Source organism: Phodopus roborovskii, unplaced genomic scaffold (genome assembly GCF_943737965.1).
Source record: "Phodopus roborovskii unplaced genomic scaffold, PHOROB, whole genome shotgun sequence".
In the NCBI taxonomy this organism is placed as follows: Eukaryota; Metazoa; Chordata; class Mammalia; order Rodentia; family Cricetidae; genus Phodopus; species Phodopus roborovskii.
In genome coordinates, this window is record NW_026126511.1 from 44,039,431 (window position 1) to 44,063,327 (window position 23,897).

A 23,897-nucleotide genomic window follows, 5' to 3' on the forward strand; every position below is an offset into this window, starting at 1 on the left:
TAAATTTAAGGAAAACCTCTTCTTCTTTTTATTTATTTAAGTTTATGTGTATGAGTATACGCATGTGCGTGAGCATGTGTACCATTGTATGGGTGTGGAGATCACAGGACAACTTGTGGGAGTCTATTCTCTTATTTCATCATGTGTATCCTGGGGATTGAACTTAGGTCATCAGTCTTGGCAACAAGCTCCTTTACCTGCTGAGCCATCTCATAAGCCCTCTTCCTTTCTATCTTCCTCCTTCCCCAGTGGAAGTGAAGAAAGATCAGGGGAATGGACAAAGGATGAGGGAAGCACCCCTTGTTTTCAATAGATGTTAGCCATGACACCAGCGACTTCTTGAACTGAGCATAGCTGAGTGGAAAAGACTCTCTGGTAGCATCTGGTGCTTTACTGAAGGGTCTCAGAACCATCTATAGCTACCAGCAGGAGCTAGGAGGAGCTATGGAGCACACACAGGATGCTACTCTCCTGCTAGCTTCTAATCTCTTCCTGGTGTCTCTAGTGGAAAACCCAAACTCAACACAACCAGAAAAAAAAGGTTAGGAGGGCTGATGGAGAAGTCTGCACTGGTGGGCCTCCTGGGTACGAGGCTCGTAGAGAGAAAGAATAATGGGTCCCATTGGCTGGGCTCCAGGGCACAAAGCTTAGAGAGGGAGAACAGAGGGCCCCAAGAGGCTAAAGCAAGCTTCTCAGAGCACCTCCTAATTTGCACTCCTTCCATCTCCTCACAGCTCAAGACCCAGCTCTACCTAAGCGAGTCTCCCCAGTTATTCCCTGCTGAGGCAGATTTAGGATCTTCTGGTATTTTCCCAGGGATTTCAACATGGCCAATTTAATGGCAAACATTTTAGGGCAAAGTTTTTATCTGGGTTTTCTCTGGTCTCTCCATGACAGATTTTATTCGTTCATAGACACATTTACTAAATGGAAAGGTGATCTGGCTGCAAGGACTGGCCCACAAGTGGGACACGGGGTCTGAGTGGTCCCCAGTGTAGCACTGCATCAGGAAGTCTGACAGGCTTGTCTGGGATCCTGCACAGTTCCTCAGGGCTGCGTGGCCTTGTTCCCATTGGATGTGTGTGGGAAACCCTGCACTGAACTGTCAGTGTCAGTATCGGAGATGATCATGGTGACCTTAACCTTGGCAGATATTGTGCAGATTATGAGACTTAGTGCTTCGTTGGCAGAGGGTTGCTGTCACTTTCTTTGAAAATGATGGAGCAAGTTGGGCATAGTGGCACACGCCTTTAATCCCAGAACTTGGGAGGCAGAGGCAGAGGCAGAGGCAGTAGGGTCTCTGTGGGTTTGGGGCTAGCCTGGGTCTACAGAGTGTGTCTGAGTTCCAGAAGAGCCAGATTCTGTCTCAAAAAGAGACAAAAAGAAAGAGAGAAAGAAAGGGGGTGGGGAGGATAGAGCAAAGATAAAGGGTGAATTTTCTAGGCAAGTGGGATGTACCCTCAGAGAAGCTATGAGGGCTATGAGGGCTGTGTGGCAATGTCTCCCCTATTTATATTATCTCTCCATAGAAGATGCAGAAGTTTGAGACCAGACTGCTCCTAACTCACAGAAGCAGAGTGTCAAAGTACTACTTTGTGTCAAAGTAGAAGAGGGGTTGAGGAACCCAGCATCAAGAGGGAATGTCTGCAGTGGGAAGAGAACATGCTAGAGCCAGATGAACTAAGTGTGACTCCTCATTCTGATATTTATCAATTGTGTGACCTTGGACAAAACCTTTACCTTCTCTGCACATCAATTCCCAGAAGCACTGAAGTAGGAGCTAAGTGAAAGTTACATTTTTCAAAACTGTGGGACTCAGCCAGTAAGAACCTGTGTATAACTTAAGTGAGGTTGTGTATAGAGACCTGGTGTGTCTCGGTCCTGAGGTAACTCAGAGAATGGGAGATCATGAGAAAAGGAGTGTAGGTGTGTCTCAAGGAGGAAGCCTCCAATTGAGATGTGAGAGCCCAAAAGGCAAAACCAGGAGTTAAGTTGGAAACTTCAGGGCACACACTTCATTGTAACCATACATGAAGGGGTGGAGAGACCAGAGTCCTCAGTTCAGAGTACCTTACTATCCAGGAAGGACTGGCTAACTTACCCTGGGCTGGAGCCACTTAGAGCCACCTGTGCTATGCTTTGAAGAGAGGTAACCCTTTTAATGTTGGTGCCTGGTGTGTTTGCTAAGAGAAAGCACCCTCTGTTATGACAAGAGATCCAACAACTCTCATCCTGTGACACTCAAACAGGCCCAGAAAGTGATGGAATTCCTGCAATGAGGTCCATAGCACCTGACTATGCTTCGAAACCTACAGCAGAGTGCTTCTAATCCTGCCCTCCAAAGACCACATTCCTCACTTTGTTTAGACAAAATGAGGGTCCTCTCTGGCTGCTTTAAAATCATGTATTGCTTGTGTTTTACTCTTTTGTCCATCAGCTTTGTGACCAGAAACATCTGCTTCTGCTAGGCAGACTCGTTTGGATTAGAAGAATCCTGCCACAAACAACTATAAAACAGTAGATAAACATACTAAAAACACATAGTGCATTGTGCAACATGTTGCTCAATAAGAAACCATGCCTATGAAAATGACCCCATACATTTATAACAGAGACCAAGTAGCCACCCTAACATCACAACACAACACATCACCGCATTTCTCATGTTTGCTGCCATGATGGTGGGAATGAACCTACTGTATTTATTGCCTTTGTCTAAAAGTGCAGTAACACTACAATGTTACTGCATGATGTTATTATAATGACTTTACTACTCTATGCCTTCATTGTATTTGGGTTTTTTTTGTTTTTACTTTTTTTGTTTTATTTTTTTGTTGTTGAAGACATGGTCTCACTCTGTAGCCCAGGCTGAATCAGACTCACAGTGATTCGTCTGCCTCAGCTTCCAAGTGCTGGGATTAAAGGCTGAAGCCACCACACCTGAAGTCATTGCGTGTTTCACCACTAGTTTGCACTGCTCCTTCTGCTTATAAACAAAGTAGATTATAAAATGCCATGCTGTGTCACACCAACAACAGCCTTACACAGCTTGTTTACAAGTCTCTTGATTGTATCAAGAGGCCACATGGAGGGACTGATGTCTACCATCCAAGTTTGTGAGGGAACATTCCAGTATGTTTAAACAATGCCTGAGTGTCCCTTGTCGTCAGTGCTTCCTCCCCCTGCCTCTGTCATTAGGTGAAACCTGACACTGGAAGGCTACTGAGGCTGCATGGGCTCAAAGAGCCAAGGCTCCAGAGAGAAAGGGTGGGCATAGGTCTCTGATTTTCCTAAGACAGTGCCTGGTAGGTTGGAGAACTGAGTGATATTTTCAGTGGCCTTCAGCGACCGACAAGATAGAAATCAGAGGTCATGGGAAGGGACTGATGATAGAAATAAATTAGGACACAGAGTGTAAATAAAATGTTTGGGAACCCCAAATAAGAGGAGAGAAAGAATGTGCAGAGGAAGCAATTACGAGCAATGTTGAAGAATTTTCCGACAGTGATGAGCAGTAGCAAGACCAAGCAGTCTACACACAGAGGAAGCCACCTCTGGGCACACAGACTGTGGAAAAGCAGAGGCAAAGGGAATCTCACACATAGCCAGAGGGTAATAGAGATGCTACATCTGAAGAACCTCAGGAAGCCTCCCCACAAAAATAAGGAGGCAAGAAGGTCATGGGATAACATTTTGAAAGGGCTGACAAAGTAACGGCAGTCTATGTATGTTCGTTGGGGAAAACATGAAGATGAAATGGAGACCCGGAGACAAACAAAAACGGAGGTACTAGAAGATCTTAAAGCCAAAGGAAAAGTAACACCAGTAATGGAGTGGAGGTTTAGGAAGGAATGAAAGACAGAATAGAAAACTGCATAAGCACACCTAAACGCAAACCCCATGTATGTCCTAAAATATCTGTATTATGAACTGGTGAGGTAGCTCAGTGGCAGGGCACTTGCCTATCATGACTGAGACCCTGGGTTTGGTACTCAAGAGTTACATCATATGGATAATAATAAAGAACAACTGTGTGTGTGTGTGTGTGTGTGTGTGTGTGTGTGTGTGTGTGTGTGTCTATTAAAATGTTGGCAACGGTAGCACAAAAGGCAGGTGGGGATTAAAGTGTAAAATCTTGTGTGATCTGAGCTACTGTGCATTTATTTTCTATTTTGCTATTGTTTTGATTTTTGAGTCAGGGTTTCTATGTGTAACAGTCCTGGCTGTCCTGAAACTCTCCCTATAGACCTGGCTGGTCTTGAACTCACAAAGATCTGCCTGTCTCTGCCTCCCAAGTGCAGGTATTAAAGGCATGTGCCACCACCACCCAGCTACAAGTCTATTTTCTAATAGACTTAACAAGCCTTAACAAATACAGTCTATAATGTTTGTGTTAATCACTCTAAGAACAGCAAACAATAGAAAAGTAGAACAGTTTACTACAGTGGGTAATTGAAGAAATTCTAAAAAGAAAAAAAAAAAAATCTTGACCCGTGGATTTTCTGTTGCTGTGATGAAATGCCTGGGAGGAATGACCCATCCTGACTCAAGGCTTCAGTTTCAGTTCATGGTCACGTGGCAGTTCCATGTACAATGGAAAGAGCACGTGACAAATGAGGCTTTATTCCCAGGGGAATAAAGAGAGATAGAGAAGAGGTTGGGGTCCCAATGTCTCTCTCATCTTCCCCTCTCTCTCCTTCTCTGGTGTTTGCGATTTCCTGGCAGCCAGAGGCAGACACTGATATCTTCCTCAATTGCTCTCCACCTTATTGAGACATGATCTCTTCATCTTCAGCGAATCCGGAGCTCACTGATTCCAGCTGGATTAACTGGCCAGCAAGCCCCTCAGGATCCAGCTGTCTTTACCTCCCCTGGGAATTACAGGTAGATGCTACCACACCCAACTCTTTCACGGCTGCTGGGCATTTGACTCAGGTCTCCATTCTTATGCAGCAAGCACCTTATCAACTAAGCCATCTCCGGCCCCCAATTTTCCTTTTGAAGGCATGCTCAGAGGCCTAATTTCTTTCCACTAGGCTTTAATCTCCTAAAGCAGTGGTTCTCAACCTGCAGGTCACCACCCCTCTGGGGAGGTCAAATGACCCTTTCACAGGTTTTGTATATCAGATATTTACAGTATTATTCCTAACAGTAGCAGAATCACATTTATGAAGTAGCAATTAAAATAGTTTTATGGTTGTGGTCATCACAACAGGAGGAACTGTATTAAAGGGTCTCAGCATTAGGAAGGTTGAGAGCCACTGCCTGAAACATGTCACTACTTCCCAATAGCGGCAAGGACTGGAAACAAAATATAGCCTTATGAGACATAAGAAGAGCACAATAGATGCTGCAATTAAAAGAGGAAAGGCACCAAAACAGATTGAGGAATGCAATCAAACTACATCTTCTTACAAAGATGGAAGAAGATGCACTGTGTGCATCCCAGCCAAAAGAAAGCCGATCCAAAGCGAGATAACACTGACTCCAGGACAAGAAAACTACCAGAGCCCAAAGCAAACAGCTAACAAAAGAGTCATCTGCCAGGAAGATACAACTGTGTAAATGTGCATGGATCATTTCAACATGCATGAAATAAATACTGACAGAATGAAAAGGAAATCAGATCCATTGGCTGATCCTTAGCTGCAGCAGAGACTTTCCACCCAAGCCGGCCCTGGCACTGAACACAGAAACAATGAGATTAACAACCTGACGATTCACCGAGTTTCTGGAAGCTGTACTCAACAACTCCACAGGACAGATTCCCTTCAACCCCAAGTTGAGTCAACAAGCGAGTCTCAACGAAGTCAATGAAGCCACACAGAGTGACTGTCTGACCATGGGAGAACTGAGCCAGGTGCCAAGGCTGGACACCTAACCAGCATTTGTCTGTGTGGTTTCTCAAAACACAGACTGTGGACTTGGTAAATTCTGGAAAGGCTGGAGATTCTGGTAGAGCGCTTACTAGAAGCACAAAGCCTGGGGTTCAGTCCTCATTGTTACCTGTAGTCTCCACACATGGGAAATGGAGAAAAGAGAACTTCAAGTTCAAGACCATCCACAACTGCACAGCAAGCTTGAGGCCTGCCTAGGCTATATAAGACACTCTCAAAACAAGCAAACAACGAGAACAGAAACATAAGGGGGGGGAGGGGGATTGCTTTAGATGCTGGCTCTGCTGGTTCAATTCAAGGTCACCTGGCAGTGACCTGCCACTGTCAAAGTTCAAAGGCTAACATGGAACATCACATGGCAAAGGACCTATGTCTCTTCTTGTCTCATACCTTCTTCTTATGTAGTCACTAGGATTCAATGAGGGTCCCTACTGTTACGACTTTATCTAATTCTGGTCTCTTCCCCAAAGCCCCAACCTCTGAACACCACAGTCATATCCCATTTCTCCTTTAAAGATGCAGAGGGAGGGAACAAATCCTTGGACACAGACTTCCAACCATGAAGCTAGCGAATCCCCAAACATTTAGGAGTGAGTGGCAGTGGGCAGTGGGCAGCTGTCATGTCCTTCCAGCTCACCAGGCCACGTGCATTTATTTGTCTGGTAAGTCTCAGACACCCTTCTCAGATGAGGTCCAGCTTGAGGGAACACAACTGTTCTTGGCTGGGCCATGCCTAGCTTGGTGTACCTCTAGGTCACCGGTGAATGCCATGGGCTGAACTGTATGAGCCTAGGTGAGCTGAATCTGAATTCTGGGGTTTTGCTTTGTCTTGTCTTGCTTTGGCTTTGACACTCCCCCCCTTTTTTTGAGATGGGTCTCACTGTGTAGCCCAGGCTGGCCCTCTTACCCCCACCTCCTGAACACTGGCATGTGTCACCACCCAGCTCCCTGTGCTTTCTTTTTCTTGGAAATTAAGAAAGTCAGTGACCTGCCAAAGGTCAAGCTGAGCACCTTGCAGTTACTAAATTAACACACACACACACACACTTCTATGTTTCTCAATATAGGAGTTATCCCCCCCCATTCACAATTTTAGCTACATCATGGCAAAACACTAAGTGAAAAATTCTAAAAGCAAGCAACTGATTCATTTTAAATTGCGCGGCTATTTCAAGTAATGTGGTAAAATCTCATGCCGACCTATGCCACACCCTTCTGCCCCCTCTACCCATGATGTCAATCACCCCTGGGTACACTGTGCCTTGTATCTTGGCTGTCTACCCCACCCACCCATTCATTAGTCAGTCAGTAGCCTATCTTATCACTGCTCTGACATCAGAGTCATCACAGCATGCAGTACCTACGTTCAGGTAACCATTGTTTTAATAGTGATGGCCCCAAAGCACAATAACACAGAGGCTGAAAGGTCAGATATGAAAGAACAAAAGCCACAACATGCTTCCTTAGAAAGAGAAGATGCACTAGCTGAGGTGCTAAAAGCCTTACACAAAGCTATGAGGACAGTGAACACTAAGCATGATAAGATGCTTGGAGAACAGTGTTTTAGTTAGTCTTGTTTCTATGGTGTGGCAACCACCATAACCAAAAGCACCTTGGGGAGGAAAGGGTTTATTTGGCTTACACATCCCAGGTCACACTCCACTGATGGAAGTCAAAGCAGGAACTCAAGGCAGGAATGTGGAGGCGGGGACTGAGCAGAAGCCATGGGGTGCTGCTTACTGGCTTGCTTCTCATTGCTTGCTCAGCTAGCTTTTTTATACACCCCAGGACTGCCAACCCAGGGATGGCACCACCCACAGTGAGCTGGGCCTTGCTACATCAGTCATTAATGAAAATGCCCTACAGATACACACCCAGATCAATCACATGGAGTTATTCCTCGATTGAGGGTCCCTCTTTCCAGGAAAGTCTAGCTTGCATCAAGTTGACCAAAAACTACACAACACAAAGAGAAAAAGCAGAGAAGACTCATTGAAGTTGTATTACAGTATAATATTGTAATTGTGAATCTCTTACCAGGTGTGATAGCTTGAATGTAATTGGCCCCCATAAGGAGTGGCACTATTGGGAGGTGTGGCCTAGTTGAAGTAGGTGTGGCCTTGTTGAAGGAAGTGTGCCACTGTGGGGGGAGACTTTGAGGTCCCTTTGGCTCAAGCTTCACTCAGTGTGACTCTTAGAATCCACTTCGTGTTGCCTACAAGATTTAGGACTCACAGTCCAATTCCTGTTGTCCTCTGATGATAATGGACTGACCCTCTGAAACTGTAAGCCACCCCAATTAAATGCTTCCCTTTATGAGAGTTGCCAGGGTCATGGTGTCTCCTCACAGCAATAGAAACCCTAACTTAACACCAGGCTTAATTTACAAGTTAAATTTCATCACTGGACTGCATCTAAGGGGGATGAAGCATGATCTGCATAGGAATCCATGCTAGCTCTGGCTTCACACACCCACTGAGGGTCATCTTCCCCTGAAGGCAGACTGGCACACTCTAGGCAGGGCTGTTCAACCTTTTGACACTGTCATCTACATACAGTCTGGGCTGCTCCTGTCTCTTGTGGGATGCCTGTGACCTGTGGGCTGCAGGTTGGACGAACACTGGTGTGAAGTCATTAACAGCAGCTTTATTCCATGGAGGAAATCAAGGCACAGTGGCTCAGTGAGTTCGGCTGTTCTGGCAGGAAGTGTAAGCCAGGATCCGAATGTGGATCACCAGGTGGCCACGGCTGTGCCCTGCCCTGTGCTCTGTGGCCCTCGTGTCCCTACTCTAAGGGTTTCAGAGCCCTGGAGATCCTCTAATCTTGTTCCAGGAAGAAATGGAGAAAATGTGATCTTGTAATTTAAAAAGAGAACTCTTAATTTCTGGCTTTGCATGTCTATAGACTGCTACACCCGGTTACCCGGACTCCTGGGTGTGGCGCTACACAGTGCCACGTCTTCCCTCGACAGGGGGCTCTTGGCCTCTTCGCTTCTGCCTCACCATCATATGCCCGATTCAGCTACTTTCCTCTTCTCTTAAACATAATCTTCATGTGCTTTTCCCTCTCTGTTGGGAAAGCTATACATGTCGATCATAAATATCTAAGCAAATACAAACTGGTAAAAGGGAGAAAGACAACAAGTAGCACAGGTGTTGGTTCAGCCACCATCAAATCTGCAGTGCTCAGTCTTTCCTTTGTATCTATTGCCTTTGAAAAACTTAAATCACTAAATCACTGTGCGTGCCTATAGCCCCCATACTCAGAGGAAGGAGCAGGGATACCACCAAGAGTTTGAAAAGCCCTGGACTACATAACAAGTTCAAGGTCAGTCTGAGGTACATAGTGAAATACTGTCAAAAAAAAAAAAAAAAATATCAAGGGTTGGGGATGTAGCCCAGTGGTAGAGTGCTTGCCTGGCATTTGCAAGTCACTGGGTTCAATCCCAGCACTGGGGATTGAAATCCAACTAGAATTCTTTGGTATTTGGAACTCTCTGTGTAGGTCAGGCTGACCTCGATTTTATAGCCATCCACTTGCCTCTGCCTCCTAAGTGCTAGGATTTAAAGGTGTGTGACATCACATCTAGCTTGAAAACTGTTTTTTAAGGCAGCATGTTATATATATAGAGAGTTCTTTGATAGCCAGGGCTACGTAGAGAGACCCTGTCTCAAAAAAAAAAAAAAAAAAAAAAAGAGAGAGAGAGAGAGAGAAAGAAAGAAAAAAGAAAAGAAAAAAAAAAACCCACACACACCCTGCTTTTAAAATAAATGCTATATTGCAGACATTATATCTAAATTTTCTTTTATATAGTTATTTCTTATTGTGGTGGTTTAATCTTGGTAGTGAACTGGGTTGGATTGAGCAACACCTAAAAATTTAGTAAAGATCACTTCTGCATGTGTATATGGAGATATCCAGAAAGAATGACCTTAGTCGGGGAGATAACACCAGCCAGTAGGATGTCCCCTGAGTGAAGTACAGGAAGTGTCCTTAGCACAGGTACCTGCTTCTGTGTATGATGCTTCTGCCTTACCCTCCTCACCATGAGGAGCTGATGCCTCGGAAACCATGCACCAAAACAAATGTTTCCTCTCTAAAGTTATTTTTCTGGGCTGGAGAGATGGCTCAGTGGTTAAGAGCACTGACTGCTCTACCACAGAGCTTGGGTTCAATTCCAAGCACCCACATGGCAACTCACAACTGTCTGTAATTCCAGTTCAGGGGGACTCGACACCCATAGCAAAACACCAGTGCACATAAAATAAAAATAAATAAATTTAAAGGTGATTTTCTCTAGTATTTGCCACAGTGATACCAAATTACAATTATGGAGCATTCAGTCATGAAGAAGGATCATAGTCTTATTTCTAACTCTCTTTGTCATTGTATACATTGTTGTAATGAAAATTCATATTGTTAAAATGTTGTACAGTTTTGGAATGCAAGAAAGTCTATATATTAAAAAAAAAAAAAAAAAACCACTCTGCAAACTATACTAAGAATCTCACAGAAAGACAGTTTCTGCTGTCAGCACTACAGAGGTTTCCCTGCACTGATATGCAAACATAATATTTAGCTTTAATTACCATTGCTTTGGCCACCCAGCCTCTTTCTTTAGAAATCATGTCTTTGTGCCTTTTTTCCCCTTTCCTATTTTCTCGATGATTTGAATGATTCATCTCTAAACTGGCATCCAACCAACCCACAAGTGGGTAAAGTTCCAGGCATCCCAGAGGACCAGACGCCCAAAGTAGTGAGGCTGTGTGGACCCTGTGGCTCTAGGCTTCCCTTTGCTCCATCAGGAGTAGCATGGGAAATTCCCCGTCTGCTTCTCCAGACATATGGAGACATCTGGAAGGATGGTGACACCTCTGTCTTCTTCTGACCTACTCCATCAGCTCCTGCCAGAATAAGTTAGGAAAAGGGCTTGAGAGCTGGCCAAGAGTTAGGAGCACTTGCTGCTCCTGTAGAAGACACAAGTTCAATTCCTAGCACCTGCATCAGGTGGCTCATAGCCATGTGCAACTCCAGCTCCAATGGATTCAAGCCTTCTTCTGGCCTCTGGGGGAACACACACATACACACACACACTCACACACACACACTCACACACACACACTCACACTCACACATACACACACATACACACTCACACGCTCTCACACTCACACACACACTTACACTCACACACTTACACATGCGCACACACACATGCACACACGTACACACATGCACACGCACACACACGTACACACATGCACACACATGGCAGAGACAGAGAGAAAGAGAAACATAAATAAAAAATAAAATAATTAACTGAAAGAAAAAAGAAAAGAGTTAGGGAGATGGAACAGGGGCTAAAAGTGCTTGATGTGAAACTAAGAGGCCTTGAGTTCAAGTGATGATTAGCCCCATAAAAGCTTAGCCTAGACAGAGGGCTTCAAGTTCAGCTAGAGACTGTCTCTCTCTCTCTTTAAAAAAAAAAAAGCAACATGAGGAGAGGAGGAGACATCCATTGTCTTCCTCTGGCCTCAGAACAGATATGCATGGGCATTGTGTAGCACCACATATACCACGGGGATGGTGGAGGGAAGAAGGGGTAGAAGAGAGGAGACAGAGAGGTGGGGTGGGGTGTGGGGAGCCTCGTTTCTACAGCACTACTGAGAGGATGGTCAGACAGCAGGAAGCACTATCCTCAGCATCCCTCAGAGGTGTCTCCTCATACCCAGAGTCTCAGAACACTCCGCAGCAGGGAAGTTGCATCATAGACATCACGGAAATTCTGGAATCCTTGGTCTTGTGAGCATAGGGTGACGGCCAACTGGGTCAACCAGACACATATGACAGCAGACACTTCGCAACAGCTCAGTCCACACGTCCAGAGACAGTGCAGGCCATGAGGGTCTGTTCCATAGGATCTTCTTTAAAAAATATACTACTGAATATCACTTGAGGGATCCCTGGGAACTCTACAGCACATGTTCTTAATGACTCATCCGGCGGAGTCCAGAAAACGGTCAACATCAGAGAGAGGGCTGCGAGCAACATGACTAAGGACCGGAGTACCTGCCCGGCAGAATGAAAAACACTGACTGCTAAGAGGGGGTTGCTCACCACCGTTGCTTATCAGAAAGTGATAAATTTTGTCTCCAGTATTTTCTCACTGGCTTGCCATTAAGCAGTTAAGGATATTCTTACATTCTTATTCAATCGATTTGAGGATATAATGTCTACTAAGACTTCCTGACAAGAGGTGCTGGGCTAAAAGGGCCATCTGAGAGGTAAGTGGAAAGAATTCATTCACATGGGACGGCTCAGGATCCCAGGACTCCTTCAGAAACATCAGCCACCCCCAAGGCCTTGTTGCCCTATGACCATGGCTGTTGCCCTATGGTCGGTGACCACTCAAGCTGTCCCCACACTCTCCCTCCACACACAACAGCTCACTGCTGCTTCCCCGCTGACAGCAAGCAATGTACATGAGAATTTTAGGATCACTTGGAACCAGGTTCAGATTCCATGTCCACTGCTCATCAGCACAGGAAACCCTGGTCTAGTTAGGTTTATTAGTCTTAATAATCCTGTAGACTTGAAAGGATACATTCCTAAAAACAACCTTTACATGAAAACCCTAGTTCATAGGACTTTTTGTAACAAGAGTCAAAGAAAAGGTTCCTTAAATCTCTGGCTCATCGTTGGTGGTCAAATATGAATCGCTGGTGTATCTTAGTTCAGGCTGGCGCCGCACTCCTGGTTCCCGTCAACTTGTCCAAGTACCAGTGATAGTGCAGGCTGATGCTCAACTATGACCTTCAGAGGCCTGGGTTTGATTTTGAACTCTGATTTCTCCAAGTGTGAACGGGAGCTGGTGGGTGAACCTAGGCAGGTCCTTCTGCATCCAGCTTTTATAAACCATTGTTTAAAAATCAGAAATTCTCGTTTATAGACTATATTATATTGTATAAGCTCAATTGTCTGTGCTTTATAAAATAAGGCATTAAATTGTGCCAAGGACAATGAGACAAAGGACTACAGGATGTCTCCAATAAGGTTTATGTCCGCTAAGTTTTGCTGCTCTTTCAGAGTTGAGAGAAGGATAGGATCAGAAGGTGAAAGGGGGCTCTCGATCTTCATTTCTTGGATGTCTATGAACAGTGCTACTTCAACTGTCCAAATAACAGCACTGTATCTGCCACCCCAGAAGCTTTCCAGTATATACCAGAGTCCCTAATGTGATGCCAGGACTGACAATGTACAGATATTAGAATTTGAAAATCCTTCATGTATGAACTCTAGGTAAGGTGGTGGACAAGAGGCTGTGAGAACCAGTGAAAGACAGGACAAGGAACAAAGGAAAATAACTTTTTTCCCAAGAGAGAACTAGAGAAAGGTCTTCTGAAATCCATAGAGGATGTCAAAGAGCAGGAATTCTGGGAAAGAACAGGAAAAAGATGGCACCATGTTTGGTGCCAGGATTAAGCCTTTACCACTAGACTGCCCAAAATAGAAGATTCTGCCCCACCTTGCAAAACAAGAAAACTCAAAAAGACATTCAACCAATGGATGTACAAATCACCGCACAGAAACAAGGACAACAAGACTCCTCCAAAAGAACCTAACTCAACTTCTGAACCCAAAGACACTGAAATAGGTAAAATGGCAGATAAAGATTTGAAAAGCTTTCTGGTAAAAATGGTCAGTGACCTGGAAAAGAGTACGAACAAGCAGATGAATTTAACTCAAAACTTGGGAAAGTTAGAAACTGGAGAAAATCAGCAATGTGGATGAAAAAGTCAACTCTCCCACCCCCAGCATCTTAGGGGAAAGAAAGTTTCATCTCTGCTTACATCCTTGAGGGACATCATGACATGAGCCCAAGCAGAGCTTAAGGTAGAGACTGCTTTCTTAGACAGCCTAGGATCGCCTGCCCTGGGAATGCTGCCACCCTCAGTGGCCTGGCCCTCCTACAACAATCAACAAGACAACCCCTACCCCCCAGACAGACATGCCCACTGAGATAGGTTTGACCTGAATAATCGCTCATTTGAAGCTCTTCTGTGAGATGACTCTAAATTGTATCAATTTGACAGTTAAAGCTAAGTAGGATGGTGTAGGAGGCCTCCATATATATATGAATGAGAATGAATTCTCATATATTCATTCTCACTTGGGTGGGCTAGAATTTCACTACAGTTTTCATTTGTGTGTACTTAGTGAATGAAGAAGTGAGCTTCCCCCTTGGTCCCTGCCCCAAGTTCTTGGCCATTTATATTTCCTCTAAGGATCTAGTCTGATTTTTCACATTCTTTAGACTACTTGTTTTGTTTTGTTTTACTTTTTTGAGTTCCTCTTTGTATTCCAGAGGATAGTAACAGTGAGATGAACAGAAGGCAAAGTCCACCTCATTCTCCAGGTTGCCTCTTGGCTCAGTTGTTTGCTTGCTATGCAGGTCCTTTAAACCTTGATGTAATTCCAGCCATCAATTCCTGCCTGCTTCTTGCCTTGTACTTTTGGAGTCCTATCCAGGACATCTTTGTGTGTTTATCTAATAGTAAAAGTAAGTTTTCAAGTCTTCTATTAAACTCTCTTCTTTGATGGGGGTGCAGAGAAAGAGAAGGACCTAGGTTCAGTCTCTTACATGTTATCCTTCCCCCATGTACTGTTATTAGGTGGAAGCCAGAGTTCGACTTCCACCACACACTTTTAGACAGAGGGTCTCACTGAACTTGGAACTTGCTGTTTTGATGAGGTAAACTCACTGGTGAGTGAGCTGCTAGGCTCCACCTATCGCCACCTCCCAAACATTGGGTTATAGACAAATGCCACCATACTCTCCTTCATGTGGTTCAGTGCATGCTTATGCAGCTAGTACTTCACCCATGGAGCCAGCTCTCCTGATGTATGTTTTTAATACTCTACCATGAAACAGGTGGCTAAAGATAAAGTTGTGTTCCACGGGTCTGCATACATGCTTGTATGGCAGTAACATGCTGCCTTTGTTACTATGGCTCTGAGGTATGTTTTGAAGCCAGGTATTACACTTACAGTTTTGCTCCTTGACTATTTCAGGACTTTTGTGCTACTATGTGAATTTTTCTGGGAAGTTAAGGAAACGTGCTTGAATTTGTAAAGAGTGGATGAAGTCCTGAGTGCATGTGTATTGTTTGATATGGCCACCACCAAGCCAATGATCCCAATACCTCAGACCCATCAGAATGGTAAACTCTTCCTCTAGTTGAGTGTGAATATTGACAGTGTTTAAATACAAATGTTTACAAACTATTGACAAGTGTCTGCAAAAACTAGCAACTATAGCTTCCTCCTCCCAGATAGCTGCAACCTGAGACTACTAGAGACTTCCTACAGATATCTCCTCCACAGAGGTCAGAAGAGGGGGTATTGGATCCCTGGAAGGAGTGATAGTTGTGATCCTTAGGAAGAGCAGCATATGCTCTGAATCGCTGACCCATCTTCCCAGCCCATATCTTTATGTGTGGGTTCTAGAGCACCCGTTCTTATCCTGCTGCCCCCACTACAAAGCATGGTCTAGACAACCATGGGAGACAACCTCACCACAGGAGAGCAGCAAGGTCCATGCCGCTGCTGAACCTCACAGTCAGAGCCCAGCAGAACTCTCATCAGTCATAACATTCTCTTTGACATCTCTAGGGATTCAGATTTGGGCTGGGGCTGTCTCCTTCACTGGACTGGGTGGGATTCCTGCTGAGGCCAGCAGGAGAGATGAATGGTCTTGGCTCAGGACCAAGACTCCATTTCCGAGTGGTGGTCTGGGGCTGTTTCTGGCTACACTTCGTGGAGAGAGGCCATCCTGGGCAGATGAGGTATACTCAGAGCATGAGGGAAGCCCTTGTGAATACCTCACACACAGACAGAGACTTTCAGACACCAGACTGGTCCAGGCCTGATTCATTTTGCCCCTGGCCCTGAATTCCACCTCAGTCCCGTCTGTTTCTGGTTATGCAGATGGAATGCTGGGAGCTTAGTGAGGTGGTGAGAAAGCAGCTATACAAAGCTGAATCTTTTTCACCCTTCAAAATGAGGGCTTTGTTGGCATAATTTGTTGTGACCAGTCAGGGTTCCCCACAGTCCACCTCTTTCTTGGTGTGGACTCTTACTTTAACCAGGATGTTCCTTGGGGAGCTTGAAGGAACAATTTCAAACACATTCAAAAGTGCTTACTGGAAAGTCGTAGATTGGATGAAAAGGTAAAACCTCCTATCAACCACTATTAACGTGGAGAGGCTAGGGAGTTGGCTCCCTGGGTAGAGTGCTCGTTAGACAAACATTAGAATCAGAATTTAGATCCTCAGTGCCCATGGGCATAGCAGTGTGTGTCTGGAACCCTGGTGCTTGGGGCAGAAGCCCAGGGCTCTGTGCTCAGCCAGCCTAGTTGACACTGTGAATGACAAGATCAGTAAAATATCTTGTCTGAAAAACTACAGTATAGAAGCAATTGAGGAAAACATCCTAACATCAGTTTCTGGCTCCCACATGTACTTGCATTGGTAAGCACACCTGCACATATATGTGGACATATATGTATAACACATACACATAATAATAATAAGTGACACAAATCATCTCTCCAGCACATTTCCCACAGTAAAGGGACAGGGAAACTCACAATCAGATTCAAAAGCCATATAGAAACTCACAAGGCAAGGATGCATACTGGGTTCAAATATCCAACCTACATCACTCAAGAAAAAGGGAAGCATGGCTTGGACATCAGATAATACTAAGAACAGGATGTTGGCATCCAAGAGTAGCCTCAGATTCTGCCAATAGAGAAGAGTGATAGATAGGGTCCTTGGGGTAACATAAAAGGTCCAAAGTACTGGGCGGTGGTGGCACATGCCTTTAGTCTCAGCACTCGGGAAGCAGAGGCAGGTGGATCTCTGTGAGTTTAAGACCAGCCTGGTATACAGAGCTAGTTCCAGGACAGCCTCCAAAGCCACAGAGAAACCCTGTCTCAAAAAACCAAAAAACAAAACAAAACAAAAGGTCCAAAGTATCCCAAGTAGTGACTGGCTCATAGTCAACGCTCAAAGGGCAATGACTAATATAATCTCAAATTAGAACTGAGAAAAATCCAAAAGGGGTATCACTCCATTTATATTATACTTGTAAAGTTAATTTTAGGTTTGTGTGCATGTGTGTGTGGAGGTGTGTGCACGTATTTGTGATAGAGCATATGTATATATGTATATATGCATATTGAGGTCAGACCTTGGATTGTTTCTTGAGGTATGGTTCCTCACTGGCCTGAAGCTTTCCAAGGAGCCTAAAGTGGCTGACCAATGAGCCCCAGACATCCACCTGTCTCTGTCAGCCTATTACCATCCTGTACTTACCATGCCCAAATTTTTACATGGGTTTTCAAGATTATTCCTGAGATCCTAGAGTTCTTATGTTCATACGGTCTCCTCTCAACCGCTATTAATATGCCACAAGGAAAGCAGGTTTCAACCAACACACACACACACACACACACACATTTTCAGACACACTGTATCTTATAACTAACACCTTAGGACCAACCAGGTTGTTTGACTTCTCAGGCCTCTTGGAAGGAGATGGAAGTTCATAAAAATTAGGGAGAGGACATGAGACTGGAGGCCAGGATGACATGCAAACTTGAGAAGCAATCCAGTCATTCCCAACAAGCCCAGTGTCCTCAGGACTTGAAACCAACTGCAGGCTTCATGCTAACTCCTCAGCGTGGAGTGTTCAGTGGCAGTCTAGGTGGACACACAACTATGGAGGGGCTCAGAGAGTTGGGGTGAGTTGAGTGGGTTAGGTGGGAGATGGTATGCATCCTAGAGTGGGGAGTACATAAGTCATGTTTTTTTTCTGAGATGACCATTAGAAGTGGAGAGGGAGATAGTTCGTCGGTTCATTCCCTAAGCGTCACCTTCCCCAGACTCTTTGCCTAAGGGAAGATCTGACCATCAAACTGAGACTCGGCCTTGGCTCTGTATACTTTGGGCACCTCCAGGAGCTGCCAGAGGGTCTTGTCCGAGGGTGTGAAAGGCACAACTTGGTCCATTGTTTCAGTCTTGTGCTCTTTACATGGCAGCCAAACCCAGAGGCACCAGTCACAGGACTCACAAGCAGAGACCATAACCACATCTTCATCCTTCCTGGAAGTGACTGGATATGCTAGAGTAGGAGTGCTGAAATGGGTTAAAAACCTCACCCCTGGGATTGTGCTGCCCATGGCAGCCTTGGCTCCCAAGAGAGAGCCCAGAGAGCATCAGCAACAGGACCAACTGCCACATCAGCAGAGCTGGCTGGGCCTGTCTGCACAGAGCCAGCTGGTACCAAGACTCCAGTGTTCACTCAGGATAATGGAATCTACAGGATAGTGGCATGCACCCAGAGGCCTGAAAGTTCTCATTTGGACTGAGCAGGACAGACTTTCTCAGCTACCACTGCTGCTGAATAAACATTAGTGCTAATCAAAAGTCTACTCCTAAGATGGATCCTAATATTCTTTCTGTATCTCGAGTCAGCCTGGCTCCCAGTGCCAGCTTTGGTAAGCCTCTACCCTCTTATCATCACAACTAGCATCAGCTTGCTACCCAGAGCTATGGCCCTATGTAGGGATTTGCACACATCTGTTCCCACCTGCTTTCGCATTCATCTGCCTCTGATGCCACTACCTACTTAAGGATGTACTCACATACTCACATTTGTTTTAAATCCCGAGAAACCAGGCCAGCAAGATGGTCCGGCAGGTGAAAGTGCTTTCCAGAAACAAGGTTCTTGACCTTAGTTTCAATTCCCAGAACCCACATGGTGTAAGAAGAGAACTGACTCCTGAAAGTTGTCCTCTGATTTTCACGTGTGTGTAGTGGCATGTTCATGCACACACACAAATAAGATATACTTTTTAATTCCTAAGAAATTTACTAAAATTATTGGAATCAGTGAATCCTCAAGGTCATGAAAGATCAATGTTCAAAATAATATTTTTTATCCGTTCTTTAAATTACTTATTTTCAACTGTGTGTTTATGTATCTATCTGTATGTGCACATGACTGAAGTCCCTGTGAAGGCCACAGGAGGGCGTCGGATGCCCTAGAGGTAGCATTATAGGTAACTGTGAACCAGCTTATATGGGTACTAGGAACCAAACTCTTATCCTCTCCAAGAGCAGTACAAGGTCTCTCTAGCCCCTTCCACCTGCTTTTAATGAATAAACTAAAAATAAAATGGAGAAAGTAATCCCACTTGCAATAGCATCCAAAAGAACAAAATACTAGAAATAAATTCAACAAAGGAAGCACACATGTTATGCCCTGAGAGTACAAGGCATTGTTGAAAGAAAGTAAAGAGCATCTCAATCAATGGCGGAGCATCATCCTGTGTTTGTGGACTGGAAGGCTTACTTTTTAAAAATGAGACAACTCCCCATGTTGACCTATATATCCAACACAGTCCTGATCTTAGCTGACTTCTTTGTGGATACTGGCAAGTCAATCAATTCTAAAACACATGTGGAATTGCAAGAGATCCAGAATCATCGAGACAACTCTGAAGAGAACAAAGTTAGAAGATGCATTCACACTCTCTGGTTTCAAGCACATTGACAGCCAAGGTGATGTGCCTTAAAGACAGACATAGATCAGTAGTAGCACAGAACTGAGAATCCCTGATACACTTGCTCATCTATAGTCAATTTGGATGAGAGTGCTAAGACTATTCAATGTTTTTTCAAAAAGTCATGGTGAGGGCAGGGATGTAGAATACCAGAAACAAGAAGCCCTTTTTAATCTTTCCTATATTGCTTGTAGAGGAAGGAGGATCCCAACCTATGGTGATTAATATGATGTAAAATGGCTTAACACTGCATTTGAGAAGCAAATAAACATAAGTGATGAAAATCCAAATAACAAAACATTCTGGTGCTACCAACCCTCATTAGACAAAAGCAAAATAAACTAAGATGTCTAGAAACTTGAGACTTTAGCAGGGAGACAAAGTCCTCTTCCCCTTTCTGTATTAAGAGTTAGGGACATTAGTATGATAGATGCCATCAGCCAAAACACCCAGGTGATACTCAAAGACCCGTGATTATTTCTTCCTAAATTCTCCTCTAGACCTTTGTTTTTTTTTCTAGAAACCAGATACAGTCGTTTCCTTCATCCTACTTTTAGACCAAGGAGCTAGAAAAGAAGGGCAAGGAGGGTGCTGCCTGATTAGACAAGGCATACTTCAATCCAGAGAAGAACAATTTTCCTACAGCAAATCTGAGCTTCCTAACTTGGTAGCTCATGGTCTAAATTCCAAAAGGAAAATTAACAAATGATGACAAAGGGTCTTCTGACAGAAAGTGATACGTTCCAGGTCCAGTGAGCCAAAGGGTTCCCTTCAGGGGACTGCTGGCACTCTATGCTAATTTTCTCAAAGATTGTTCACCTTTATTCAAAGAATGATGTCAGCCTGGCTTGCCCAGCAACCAGCTAGCTACATTGCAAAGACAACGTCTGCATTTGTAAGTTTCCTTAAGGGTAAAATGAATTAAAAACTACATGCCTCAGGCTTTAGTGGGACTTTGTTAAAAAAGAGAGAGAGAAAGAGAGAGAGAGAGAGAGGGAGGGAGGGAGAATGACTTGAAAGCAATGCCATACAATAGGACTACAACACATTATACAAAGCAACAGGATGTGGTTCAACTCCAGAAAGACATTTGGAGAAAATTAAGGGAAAAATATAATATAGGGTAGGTAAAAGATTATAGTAAAAAAAAAATCTTTGTTTACTTTCTTAAGGGTAATAGTGATCTAACATTTCCAGAATTGTGCTGATATATGGATATACATATGGATAAAACCATATGACGTCAAGATCTACTTTTAAAAACTGAGAAAAGGAAAAAAGGGATATAATGTAAGGGGGGCAAAATGTTGGGATTAACAAGAAGACCCCAACTATCCATAATTTGCTCAAGTGCATATCTGAACATCTTCGGCATAAAACAACTTCAATGTAGAATTTTCTAGGACCTTAGTCCGCTTTCTGATGATTACATCCACAGCCCAGAAAAATCTGTTTCCCTCACAAAGCTCTTCCCAACTAGTTAGTTATCCAGAGGTCAGAGGGTTAGGGAAGAGGCCAGGAGAAGCTCCCAGCTGGGAAGAAAAGAAATAAATGCAAGTGTCCTAGAAGTTCAGGGAAGCTTCAGACTGTCAGGCTCCAGTGTGTGCTTTGTCCTTAGAACCAGATTTTATGCTCTGTGTTGCTACTTAATGTGTAAGTGATTTTGCTTTTTAACACAAAGGTCACAGGGAAAAAGCAGCTACAGATTACTGAGACCCAGTCTCCTTAGGGATAGCCTGGAGACCATCAGGGACTCCCAGGCTTCACACATTTTATCATGGGTTTAACAGATGTCCCAAGGACTAGAGAATAGGACTAGGGGAAGGCAACGGTTAGAAAGAAGTTATAGTTTTCTCCGAGGTAAGGTCAGTCCAGTGACATGACCTTTGAAATGAATTCATCCTCCCTCAAGCTGCTTCCTGGCCAATTAAGTACACAAGATGCCATGCCTACTCCAAAGACGAAAAATGGGCCTACACACAGCAAGTGGTAATGCAAGGGAGGGCTCCAGCTAAGAGATAGAGGTTCGAGTCCTCAACACTGAACCAGAACTGTTGAACTTCAGCACTTCGATGTGGGGGGAAAATATCCATTGAACTAATTTGAGCATCTCTTCAACACCAAGGTCTTAGGGGGTAGAATTAATTTGGGCGTGTCTGGCGTCGTGCATCTCTCATCTGAACTTGGTTTCCTAGCCACATTAGGTAACTCAGTCCCTTGCTTCATACAGCTGCACCTCTCCACCGTGCATTGGGTTTCACTGTGATTGGTTGGTGGTTGGTTGGTTGGAAGATTTTTAGTATTCTTTGTAGCGCCAGGACAGGGAGTGATGGAGAGAAAGGAATGTTTGTTTCCTCAATCATTTCTATCGGAACTGAATAGAGTCACTTTAGTCAGGCCACTACACCCTATTGCTCCAAGACTTGGGGAAAGGGGAGCAACACACCAGGAGGCAACCGAGTCCGGGTAGGACAGAGGAGCCAAAAGTCCTGCGTGTTTGTGTCGCAGGTTTTCCCCCCTACTGCTCAGTCTCTCCTGGATAACGGTGAGGAGAGGTTCCAGGGCGACTTGGTAATGAATTCTTGGGGCGGGACCTCCCCCACCGCATCCCTGTTCACAAATCCCAGGCTCGTTGGAGCCTTTGTAACAGGTTGGGTAGAAAACCCAGTTGCAAGCTGTGCGATCTACAGCTGCAGGGCACTAGACCTCACAAAGCCCAAAACTTCGGTCACAGCCACGCTTCAGTGTCTTCCCAGCCCCCTCTCCATCACGAGCTCCGTATATCAAAAGCTGTAACTCTGGCCACTAGCCGCGCTTCCAGATGCCCCTTCCCCACTATGCACCCTACTAGGCATCCAGTATGCATCCCAAAGCCCCACGCTCTGTCCGGGAGTGCCTAGGGTCATCAGGAGTCAAGCACCCAACTCCTGGGGTAAATCGACCGCCTCCCGGGACCCTCCCAAGTTGGGACTGGGCGGGGCTGCTGGCATGGCGGGGGCATAGGGGGACCTGTCAGCTCGCACGTCCTCCTGCATTCCTGACTGGAGCTGGCCCAAGGGAGGAAGAAGAGAGGGATGGAGGCTGCGTGTTCCCATTAGCCTTCAGACAGCGAGAGAAAGGGATGACCAGAGTAAGCGCTCTTACTTGGCAGCAGGGCTCCGTGGTGGCCAGGCTGGGACTGGGCTCTCAGCAGTGGCCCCTCTCCGTGCCGGTCGCCGAGGGCCCAGGGGAGAAGCGAGGAGTGCGGGCAGGAGTGGGCTACAGCGCTGGGCAGGCTTTCGCCTCGGGCTTTTAAAGAGAAACTCGCCACAAACCCCTCCCCCGACCTCCCCTCTCGCCCTGAAGGCGGCCTCCAGTTTAGCCCAGCCTCCACCCTTTGTTGAACTTCCTCGGCTTATCCCGGGAATGGAGGCGAGGTGCGGTCCGGGGAAGGGGGTGATCAGCAGAAGTTGGGGCAAGCTGCGCTGGGACACTGGACTGCGCGCGTTCCAGACAGTGCCCTCTTCTCCAGAAGATTCCGCACCCTCCAACATCCCCGCCCTGCATTCAAATTCCCCAGGGTATGATTTACCAGGCTTAAGACCCACACTGAATGCAGCCCTTACCTGAAAACTAAAAGTTGGAGAAGCTTTCATTCATCTTGCTCCGGTTTCGCGTACTTTCTCTGGTTGACGGTTCTAAACAGCAAACCCAAATCGCTGGCCTTGCAGCCCCAGGATCAATCACATCTGTGCACTGAGGCAAGACAGAAAAATTGAGACGAGGGCGGGAAAAGAAGCTAGTCTCTGGATTCTGGCTGGAGTTTAACACTTTATCACAACTGATAAAATTGAAATTGCCTATGGGGATAAAGCTGGTCTTCCAAAAGGTTTCTCAAGCAAGAGGTTAAAGATGAACTAAAAATAAATCAATCTGGGGTAGAGCACTGTACCTAAAGGGTACTCCAAAGGGTATGTGGTTGTTACATAAAAACTGGTACCAGAAGTGGGTTACTTCTACACTTGTCCGAGGAGGCTCCTGAGACCCCATAAACCATGATATATATATATATACATATATATATATATATACATATATATATATTTGTTGTTGTCAGTTGCATTCCAGAACCAGACAGACAGACACAGTTTATGAAGACACAGTATACTTTGGTTCCAGGACATGGAGAAATAAAGCTGGGACTGAACTGGCTTTCATGGTGTCCCATGTTATGTGGACTGCTGCAGGAAGGATGGCCAGTAACAATCCTGCTCAGCCGTGCATCTTGTGTGTTGCAGGCAAGCTGTCCCTGCTTGTACAGTAGTGGCATGGCTATAATGGCTAAAACCAGCAGCCTTTTTGACTAGAGTTGAGACTCCACAGGTGAGAGT

The 23,897-nt window shown here is 45.1% G+C and overlaps 1 protein-coding gene across 2 annotated transcripts in view; it reads right to left on the reverse strand.

Annotated features, from left to right (window-relative positions):
- Positions 1-22,767, reverse strand: part of Loxl2 (lysyl oxidase like 2) — an 84,313-nt gene extending 61,546 nt beyond the window's left edge. For both annotated transcript variants that reach the window (XM_051195423.1, XM_051195422.1), the window contains exon 1: positions 22,672-22,767. The gene's annotated coding sequence lies outside the window, so the exon portion shown is untranslated. The remainder of the gene's footprint in view (positions 1-22,671) is intronic.
- Positions 22,768-23,897: the final 1,130 nt, after the last annotated feature.